Source organism: Mus pahari, chromosome 17, assembly GCF_900095145.1.
Source record: "Mus pahari chromosome 17, PAHARI_EIJ_v1.1, whole genome shotgun sequence".
Lineage (NCBI taxonomy): Eukaryota > Metazoa > Chordata > Mammalia > Rodentia > Muridae > Mus > Mus pahari.
The window spans coordinates 31,741,141-31,752,194 of NC_034606.1; positions in this window are offsets into that span (position 1 = coordinate 31,741,141).

An 11,054-nucleotide genomic window follows, 5' to 3' on the forward strand; every position below is an offset into this window, starting at 1 on the left:
TTTTTTATCTTTACCTCATATATAGATGTGCCATACAGGTGCCAGAGAAAGTGCTTCCTAGAAATGAACAGTAAGGGAGAGAACCAGAGACTTCCTATGAGCCTCTGACTTTTCCTCCAGAAGTTTTGCTTTGGGTTGCAAACATCAAATGGTGGGATGATTCTCCGGACATGGTTGCTATGACTACAATCAAATGAGCAGGGCGAAGGGTTCATGTCCATGGGCACATGTGTTCCTGGCTGCCCTCTTACCTCATTTCCAAAAAAAATATGTTATCATTGCAGACCTATTTTAAATCTACTTGCACTGTTTGCTACACACACACACACACACACACACACACACACACACACCTACACACACACACGCACACAATGTAAAGTAGTTCGGGGAGGAAATATAAAGCACAAATGGGCCAAAGTGCAATGATCACAGGTTGCCATCTTGTTACCAAAGACACTGTTAATATTCTGGCAGTTATAACTGCCAACGCAACCACAGAATGTAAGTGACAAAGAACAACACTGAGCCTTTCTTCTTCCTCAGAAAAAGAGTGAATAAACTGGACCTTACGTTCAGGAGCAGGAGTGGGAAAGAGATACATCTCTCTGTAGAGAATGGGATCCTCTGCCCGTGAGTCTCCTGCTAATACCCTGTCCACGCACTTTGGAATGCGTTTACTTAGTCGCCATCAAAGAATAACACAGAGAGCCACTTTTTCCTCAACTACATTACTCCCTGGATGAGTGCTCTGGACCTGGGTATTAATCCCCTCCAAGAGGAGTCGGGAAAACACAGCTTTCTTGGAACCCATGTAGAATATGTCTTGCTTAAGGGAGACACAGGGCATGGTGGTTAGATGAGAACTACCCTCCGTAAACTCGTGTATTTGAACACTTTTCCTCTATATGGTGGCATTGTCTAGGGATATTATGGGATTTTTTAGAATATAGTACCTCGCTAGAGGAAGTACAGCACTGAGGATGGCCTTTGAGGGTCTCACCCCATTTCCTGTTCCTTCTCTCCCCCCCTCCCCATCTGTCTCTCTCCCTTCTCCCCCCTCTCTTTTCTCCATCTCTTCCCCGTCCACCATCCTTCATATGAATGGTAATGTGATCTTGCTTCCTTGCCCGTGCCGGTCTCCCACACCATTGTGGACTTTATCCTTCTGGCCCCATAAAGCAAAATATTCTTTCTTCTATAACTTTGCACTTGGTTATGTGGCTATGGTCACAACCACAGAGAAGTAACTGAAATGTGGGGCAAGCCGCAAACTTTGAGTCTATTCCTAACGCAAGACAGAAGGAAATATGTCTGGAAAGAAAGGAATCCAAGATGTCCCACACACACCTTTCTCCTTGAAAATTCGGTAGCTTCCTCAGACTCTGGGATTAACTGATCCCTCCTTCTCCTTCTCCATCTCCTGCTTTCTTCTTATCCTCTCTGGGCTTCTCTTTACATTGGGGCAGAGGAAGTCTTGCTTTCTCACCTATAACAATCTTCCTGAGAAGCCAGGGGAAGCTATGAAAGGGTATCTTCAAGCTGTCATTCTGCAGAGGAGGGCAGCCTGGAGCATAGTGTTGAGATAGCTCTAGCTCTGTGACTGATTCACCGGACCCAAATCTTGCATTAGTTTCTTCATCTACACAGTTGGACAATATTCTATCCAGCCTATTTATCTTGGTCCACGTCCCATCTCCAGGCTATGCACCTGTGATAACAACATTGCTCCAAGGAATAGCATAAGGGAAAGCAGCTCCATTCGGGTACAGAAAGAACGAATGAGTACTCACCTTCAATCCATATGGCAATAAGAAGACTTTCCCTCGCCTTGTAATTAAAATTTTTATATTAACCTTAATTAAAGTAATTTAATTAGGTGATAAAATCAACGTAATTTACATGTCTATTAATAGTGGCTTTGCTGTTGTTCCTTTAAATACTTAGGTTAGCCGAAATAATCTATGCACTGGATGAACTCACTTATTCATCCTTCCAGTGAGCATTTGCTTATTTCCTGGTCATTCATTGCTCTCCATCTATAGGAAGTAGGAGAAATAGTAAAGAGACTCAGTAATTAATTCAATATTAGTTGTAAAAATGAGATATACAAATGCAAAGCACTTTGTCATGTGTCATCATTGCTTTTCAATAGCCCAACTCATGGTAGATATTCATTATCACCATCACCATCACCGCCACCACCACCATATCTTCCACTACCACCCCCACCACCATCATCCTCATTTGCTGAATGCCTACTGCATACGTGTCACTTTGGCTGAGTCCTTTATAGAGATTATTTTATTGAATCCATATAACAATTACGGGATCAACATTATGCTTGCTGTTCTCCATATTAACCACAAATTCAATGAGACAGAGAGGTTAGGTGCCTGGTCCAAAGTTATTTGGCTGAAAAACAACAGCTGCAGAAATCAAGCCTGGAGTATCTTAATCCTTTGTCTGTGCTGCTTTTAACCACAGTACAGTGTTCATAGAACAAACTGGGCCAGGTAGGAATTTGACACAAGGAAACACTTGGAGGTGAATCAGAGTATAGAATTTCCAGCATTAATAGGAGAGTTAATTGGAGGTAAGCGTGAACAGAATAGGGGCTTCATGGCACAGGCTCATGAATATATTATGGATATGAACAGTGACCATGAGGTGCTTCAGACATAGACAGGTGTGACTGAGTCTCAGAGATTGAAGAAAGGTCCAATGGCTGGAGGATAGCTTGGAGTGGGAAAGCTAATTCAGTGAGACCAACTACAAAGCCAAGGCCAGCTAAGAGGCTCTTAAGGACCAGGAAGAAAACAGTGGGATCCCAGAGGGGAAGGTCAGATGCATATGTAGTTTAGGGAGGGTTGGAAGCAAGATTCAGCACCAGACAAAATAGAGAATCATTTGACCCATTAAATATGGAAATGAGTTCACCCAGAGCCACCTGACAAGGCTCCTTGACCCGTCTCTGGCTTCTTTTGGCTACTTTCTCTCACTGAACCAAGAGCCTCTCCTTTGAGTCTTGACTGTTAAAACTCCAATTATTCACTTCCGTTTTCTTGCTAATGAGCCCCTGGATCTGAGTTCAGGAATGCTTTACTCTGAGTCTGCTTGTAGGACTTGAATGGTCACTCCGGCAAAGGTGCATGTATTTGAATATTCAGTGCATTTAAAAGAGGGCCAGCCAAGACGTGTCTTTCCTTTTCCTTTGCCGACTGGACAGTTTTATGGAGAGCATAGTTCTGTGCCTCCGTACCTCAGCCCACAGACGCAGGGTTAGTGTTAAGGTGAGAACCACAACGATGCCACCTGGGAAACCTCTCCTTGGACCTACTCTAGTTGAAAAAGGTTCCTTGTACCCTAGTCAGTCACAGGCATGCATGTACGACATTGAATTCCAGGTCTTCTTCAATTCTCGTGAAGAATTCTTTCCAGAGAGGAAGCTAAGAGTGGGATAGGGGGTTGTGGATACCTACACAGTGATGGACAGAAGTCAAGCTTTTGAAACAGCCTGTTCTGAGAAGGAATTCTGCACACCCCCCATGCCAAATGTTTGACCATGGGCAGGTTCAATGACTGGTCATAGGCTCCCCTGTAAAGCAGGAATACTATGAATTACTTTGAAAGGATATGTCAGTATTAAGAGAGCTAACACCTATCAAACTTGGCGCATGGACTTAATACCTGCTAACTGACAAAATTATGAAAATTATTGCATTCGTAGTTTTTTAAAACTACACATAGTCATTAATATTACATCCAATGTAGAAGAGAACTTTTGGGTGCCAAGTTCAATATTGATTCAACACTGACCCACATTTTATATAACAGCTCAGCTGTATATTATGATGCACAGGTAATGAACTGAAGTGCTTTCTGTTTGTATTTATAGAAAGCTGATTGTAGACAATTAGTTTGCTAAGATGGCTGTGACAAAACACCCCAGCCTGGCTGATATATGCCACAATAAAGGGCTTTCTCACAACCTGGAAGCTGAAGAATGACATTCACCTGCAATGCTACTGGGACCTGCAGAGGATGCTCACCATGTCACTTCAGGAAAATGACATCCTGTTTATGGTCTCCCCACTTGGTTTTGGGCCATCTGTGCATCTCTGGTTCTTCCTGCCTGTTCAAATTTTCTCTTCTTAGGACATTAGTCAGATTGGCTAGGACCCACCTTGACAGCCTCATTTTGACTCAGTTGCCTCTTTAAATATTTTTAAATTTGTGTGTGGGGGGTGTGGGGGGGAAGTACACATGTTACAGTAAGCCTGGTGCAGTTCAAAGAACACTTTGCAGAGTTAATTTTCTCTTTTAACCTTTATGTGGATTCTGAACATCGGACCCAGGTCTCCAGAACTGCACAGAAAGCTCATTTATCCTCTGAAGCCACCATGCTGGCTCATCAGTTGCCTCTTTAATGGGCCCTACGTGTACATATAATTACATTCCAGGTCTTGGGTATTTGGACTTCAATGTATTAATTGGGGATGAGACCCAATTCGGCTAATGGTATCATCTTGCTGCAATAATCTCATATTCCAGCCAGAGGTCATCGATCTAGGCTATCAAATGTTAGCCTAGTTTTATGTCTAGTCGAGTCCTTTTCATTCTGCATGAATATCTCTAGAAAGGGGCAGAGGCGTCCTTAGCCCTCAACCCTCCAATTCTTTTGTGGAGCCAGTGATGCATCCACTCACTGTGCCCTGGAGGCCTTCTGTGGCCAGGCTCTGAGCAAAGCTTCACCTTATTGTCACGACCACCCTATGAAGCAGGTGTGGACTGGAGGTGCGTTCTGGATGTGTGTGCATTACATGATCTCAAAGAGTTAGCAAGCAGGGTTTCTAATGTGTGCTTTTCTCCAGAGCCCAGAGGACAGTGTCACCCATACTGGAAAAATCCTCCACACGGAAACAAAACCCCCCATTTAATATGAATATTACAAAACATGCACCTCAGGTGTTTCCCGGGAAGCCAGTGTTAGCACAGGCTTTTGCATTTAAAGTCCTTAGGTTTCGATACCAGCCCCATCTCTTTCTAAGTGGCCTCAGAGAAGCTCTGCCTGCCTTCTCATGATGGAAACTGGAGGAGGACACATACCTCTACTACGTTGTGGTGTGGCTCAAAGCCAACAGCGACTCAAAGTCCTTATTGTTACCTCACACTGGTTCCCTTGGGTCACCTTCTCTTTGCTGTCCCACCCATCAGGGATCTCTGCATTTCATTTCTTCTTGTTACTAGCCCTGTGTTATATGCCACCTCCGGGATAATAACTGACTTCTTCAGAAGATTAATGAAAGATGTGATAACTTAATATGTAGGATACTGGATTAGTCAGAATTTACCTGTGCCTTGGTTCTGTTCTTCAATGCTACAAATTGAACATGAAAAAAATATGTATATGAAAACGGCCTCTTTCTTCCTCAAAGAAACATCTCTTTATCTTGTGTTATCATTTTCTTTGTATACATAGCATTTGATTTTTGTTTCTTTTTTAAAATAGAATTTGTGAGTGGAAGTTCACAGGTCGGGATTAGCAAACCCATTGTCTTCAGGGGACCAGGCAGATAGCTAGCAAACGCAGCTCATTTAAAGTGCTATGTACAAAACCTGCCACAAGAGGGAGCCCTTTATAAATCGTAGCAACAGGTGTGATTGTGTGATGAGGAAGAAAAAGAGAGCCAGGAAGGGGCAGGGGCAGGGGCAGGGGCAGGGGAAGGAATTTTGCAAAAAGAGGAGAAACACTTGGTCCGAGCCTCTGGGAAAGCAGGGGTCTTATTGTCTCCTTCCTCGTTTGTCCATACACAGGGCCACATCCTTCACACCATCTGTTCATGGGACCAGGATAAGCACTTCCTAGCTTGGCTGCAAGCTGTCTTCAAGGGCTTGCTTACATATGCTGCAAATTTCTTCTTCCTCTTTAGTTGTTTTTCTCATGAGGTGTTGATCCTACTAAATTTTGTGTCAAAAAACACAAAAATCTTGAAATGAACCCATGAAGATATTATATATCACTTATGGTCTCTGTGTATTGTACTATTGTTTGTAGTTGTCAAACTGTGGGTAAAATTTCTGCTCAGGCAGAGAATCCTCTCATCTTGTAGCTCCCAAACAATTCTGCGCACCAGAGGGATAGATGCTGTGCTAAATAACTGATTGTTAGTGCCCCGCATGCATTTGACAATCAAGATGAGAGTAAAATATACCCATGGACATCTTCCCTCACTACGGTTGACAGACTCAAATAGCAGACCATGTTTATCTACAAACCTGACCATGGGCCACCCGGCCACGTTTTGTTTCATCTCAGAAAAGGGTGTGACAAATTGTCACAACAGGATCCCTGCATGCTTCTATAATGCCTGTGCATGAAGTTTCTTTTTCACTTTGAACCTAACTTGTTATAGGTTGAAAATCAGGAGATGAGTTCATTTTCATAAAACACACATGCCCTCACGTGTTTAAATGGTATGGTCCCAACTGATGCTGGGTTTGTTCCCATAATGTGTTCTGGCTGGGGAAAACATGTCCAGAAGTGAAATCAAACCCATTTCACCCTTAGGCAGTGAAAGGGTCACATGTCCATTACTTGCGTCTCCACCCCCACCAAGAGTAAGAGACCCCAAGTGAAGCTTTGTGAAGCACAAAGTGTCCCACCACCTCACATACCTATGATCAGGCGAAGAAAGCATCGATGGAAAGTAATTCGCATTTTTTTAATAAGAAAAAACATTATTTGTCAGAAGTTATTTTCTGAAGTTCTTGCAGTGGAATGACAGGATCCTTCTAGGAACATCTGATCTGACTGCACCCTAGACTGTTTCTTGTTGGGGATGATGCTTGACAATGCAGCAGGCACAGGCTAAGCCTCTAGAACACTGGCAGCCAGGTGACTGAGCTGCTGCATCCCGGCGTGCCGTGACGCAGGCCCATAGGAAGGAAAAGTATACATGCTATGATTCATGGCCTTTTGAGCATTAGCCTGGATAGCGTCTGCTACCAAGTTTATCTCGGCTCTCACCCTCTTTTGCGCTCTGTTCTATAAAATTTCCTGGGCTTGTTCTTACTGATTCCTTCCTATTTGGCACATTTTGGGACACACTTTGATGTATATTCATAAGTAAATAATATACATATTTATGGAATGTGTTTAGCCTTAAAAATAAGCTTTAGTCTTCATTATGAAGTGGGGTTCAAACTTGGATTTCTCAGTGTAGGCTTAGTCATAACTGAATGGGCAGCTGGAAGAAGTGAAGAAGTTGCCTGTCCTTACAGTTTCAAAGTGTGAAGGGGATGGAAATGATGGCTTCTTGGTTCTGATCTGCAGTTGGTTCTCCTGTTGTATTGTCAAACGGAAAGAATGCTGCCAACACATTTTACATCTGTAGATGCCAAGAAGTATCGAGGCTCAAAGATTTCCTCAAAGCACAAGACAGGTGAAAACCTTCAGGTCACAACACAGGTGTTCACACATGTACATGAGCGCACACCACACACACACACACACACATGTGCGCGTGCATTTCATTAATCCATAGATGGTTAACATTGGTGAAATATCCCTAAACCTCATTTCCCTGGAGTATGAACATGGGAATAAGTATGAGTGATTCATAAAGCAGCTATGAAATGACAAAGGATGTGTGCCCACTATAGTGCCTGGTGCACAGCAGCTGCTCTATGAAGGCCATGTGGTCCCCTTTCCTCTTAGCAAAGTCAGTTTATTAAAGTGAGCCCAAAGTTCAAATCTAGGCTCGCCTGCTTTCTTCTTGCGGCTCTGAGAAGTTTAGAAGGCATTCTATGCCTTGGATCTACTGTGTGCAGCATGGGGATGCCAGGATGCAGGTCCAAACTCACTAAGGACTGATGGGCACAGGTACCACATTATAGGTATTAGAGATGTTATTTGCCTCATGAACGGATGAGGAAAACCAGGCAGAGGAAAGGTCAGAGGAAGGACCAATGAGCAACTTTGGTGAGAAATTTTGAGCTAACACTGTTTTAAAAGGCAGACCTACATTAACAGGGACTTAGACCAAAAACTACAGATTGGGGAAACCAAATTAGCAGTTGGAAGGAGCAGAGTTACATGGTAAAATAGTTCCTATTTAATCAAGAAATTATATAAACCATAATTTCTAAAAATGTTAATGAGGAGTATTATGTATTCATATGCAATTCTGGAAGATTTATGCCAATCTTAATGTCTGGAGCTGCCCTTCAAATTTTCCATCTGCCCTGGGATAGGTCTAATGTGATAATAAACAGGAAATTGACTGGGCCAGGGGACGTGCAGTTCTGTTTTGTACCATAAAATATAGGAGACTGCTGACATTGCATATTAATTAGCTGATCCCTTCCTTTCCAAATTAAGAGCTCAGTTTTGAATTACTTGCATGGATGCAAAACTTGGCTCTGTGATTTTTGAATGCATTAGATCTCATTCACCAAAAAATTTTGGAGCACCTAACTGTTTCTAGGATCTCCCAGGCAAAGGATGAGGTAAACACACAACACAAGCCATGGAAAAGTCTCTCTTCATCTAAGAAACTGACAGGGGAGGGTGAGAGCAGAGGTGCTTATGGGAAATTGTTCTAGAAACAGCCTGGATACTTTAGCTCATAGTCACTGGAAACCTATGAGCTTTGGCGTCCTCTGAGTCAGACCTCCTTCTTCTCTGCTTCCTTGCTTATTTGTCTATGTTAAAATCTTTTATTAATTGTTAAATAAATAGTCGTTGCACGGCCACTACATGACAAGTATTCTTTTAGGTGCAGAAGTGTAGTTATAGTCAAAGTAGGCGTGAACTCAGAAAGTCCACATTCAATTAAGGGAGAGCAACAGTAAATATGGCACAGAGGAGCTGTGCTGTATTAGATAAGCATGGGGTTGCTCCTGATATTATCCATTGCTGTGTAACTCACATCCCCAGACTTACTGCTACAATAGCAACAGTGAGTCTAAATCCTGTTGAAAACTATGGGTCCGGAATTTTAGGAAGACAGCACAGAATTGGGGTCATGTGTTTCTGTTCCATAATGTCTGGGCTTCGCTTGTAAAGACAAGAGTGTCTGTCAGTGACCCTTGTGGGACGAAGTCTACTTCTGGCACACATTCTGCTAAGAATAGTTAGAAGCTGGTCTAGCCTGCGGCTGTTCATCAGAAATCCTGCATGTCCACTTCTAGTGCAGTCATGTCAGGATAATGAGGCTTTGTATATGATGACCAAGACTCTAACAAACAACTGATGCCTCAGAAGTTGCCTGGTGTCACTTTTAATGCTAAGCAAAGGAGATGTGTCTCATGGAGATGAGACACAAGTTCAGAAGAAATTCATCAAACTATTAGTGATTGTGCTTTATAACCAGCACCCTACTTTAGCGTTAGCCCGTGGTCAGGTAAAAGTCTTTGGATTTGAAGTTAGGCAGATCCAGAGGCAGTCAGTACAACTGGCATGCATCCTTATGTTAGCACACATCACTGATGGGTGGGTAGGTTAGTCACTGCACTTGGGGAGGTGGGGGGCTGTAGGTTATAAGGTGATTCACAGGCAGTACCTTTCCCCTGAGTGATCATGGGTGAACATGAAAGTCAGGTGACTAGGTCAGGTCATAACAGTCTGCTGAGGGCAGGGACAGGATACACAGATGGCTTTGGAAGCATCTAGGTGGAAGAATTCACTGAGTGAACCGAATACATTGTGTGCTCTGCTCTGCACTTGGTTTGCGTAAGGAGACTAATGAGAACGATAAGGCTGGTACTAGGGTTAGACGGTGTAATCCCCCACTCTCGTGTCTTCATACTACTCTACTGGACCGAAGAAGCCTCCCATCATTCTGTGCTCTCATCCTGTTGGCCTGTGAGTCTCCTTGTTTACTTAGTCACTTTCTAGGCTCCCCATGCTAGGAGGGAAGATGCGCAGAATGTCGTCCCGTCCCAGCTTTTGGGCCCAGAAAACAAGCTGCTGTACTGTGTCCAGATAATCCTCCCCTTCAGGGATCTGGGCAGCTCAGTCTCTCACCTTTCACAGACGCTGCTGAGACTGTGCCGTCTTCTGTTTGTAACTGTATCCCTATAGCCCTGCCCTGATTCTTTCCCAGCTTTCTATTCTTTATTCCATCGACATCCTGTAGCAGATTCTAAGCACATTTCACATTTACTGTGCCTGTCATCTCGCCCCCAGTACAGGAGCATTCCATAAGGGCAGAGGTCTTTGTTTTCCTTAGTGACACACTGACTGAAGGGAAACATGCCATTTCACTACAGAACTCCTTTGAGGGAGCTGGAGTGAGGTCTGTGCAGAGTCACCAAGGGTCCCTATAAGCAGTGTGAGAAGTTCAGGCTTTTCTCCTTAAATACCATAAAAGAAGCAGTACAGCCAGTTTTTTTTTTTTTTTTTTCAGAAGTGGACATGATCTGGTTGACATTTCTATGTCATGATAGTTGCCATGGAGAGACCTGGGGAGTTCAGGGATGGATGGAAGGGGACCATTGGGAGTCACTACAAGAAGCAGGAGAGTTGTGGGCGGCTCCGATCCAGGAGTGAAGACTGGGGAAACAAGGGGATCGGGATGGCTGTGGGCAGACTTGGGGCTATCAGGGCACGTTGACCTGCTGAGCACAGGGTGGGCAGAGGCACCGCCAAGTGTGAGACTTGAATTACAAAGGACAAAGTGACATAGTTTACTGACAGAAGTAAGGCTGAAGGTGTGTGTGTGTGTGTGTGTGTGTGTGTACATGTACACTTATGCAAGAGAGGTGCACAGGGTGCTATGCATGTATGTGTGAGGCATAGTTTGCTATGCATGTGTGTGATGTACTATGTGGTTTGCATGTGTGCAATGTACAGGGTGCTATACATGTGTGTGAGAGACACAGAGTGTCTTATTCTCTTCTAAGATGCCAAATATTGTAAAATTAAAAAAAAAAAAAAAAAAAAAAAAAACAAAACTAAGACCCGGGCCTCCTGTCATCTAAAATCACACTGTGTACAATTTTAGGTGATCAGGCAGTCTGGGTTTCACGCCATCTAGAATCCACCTGAA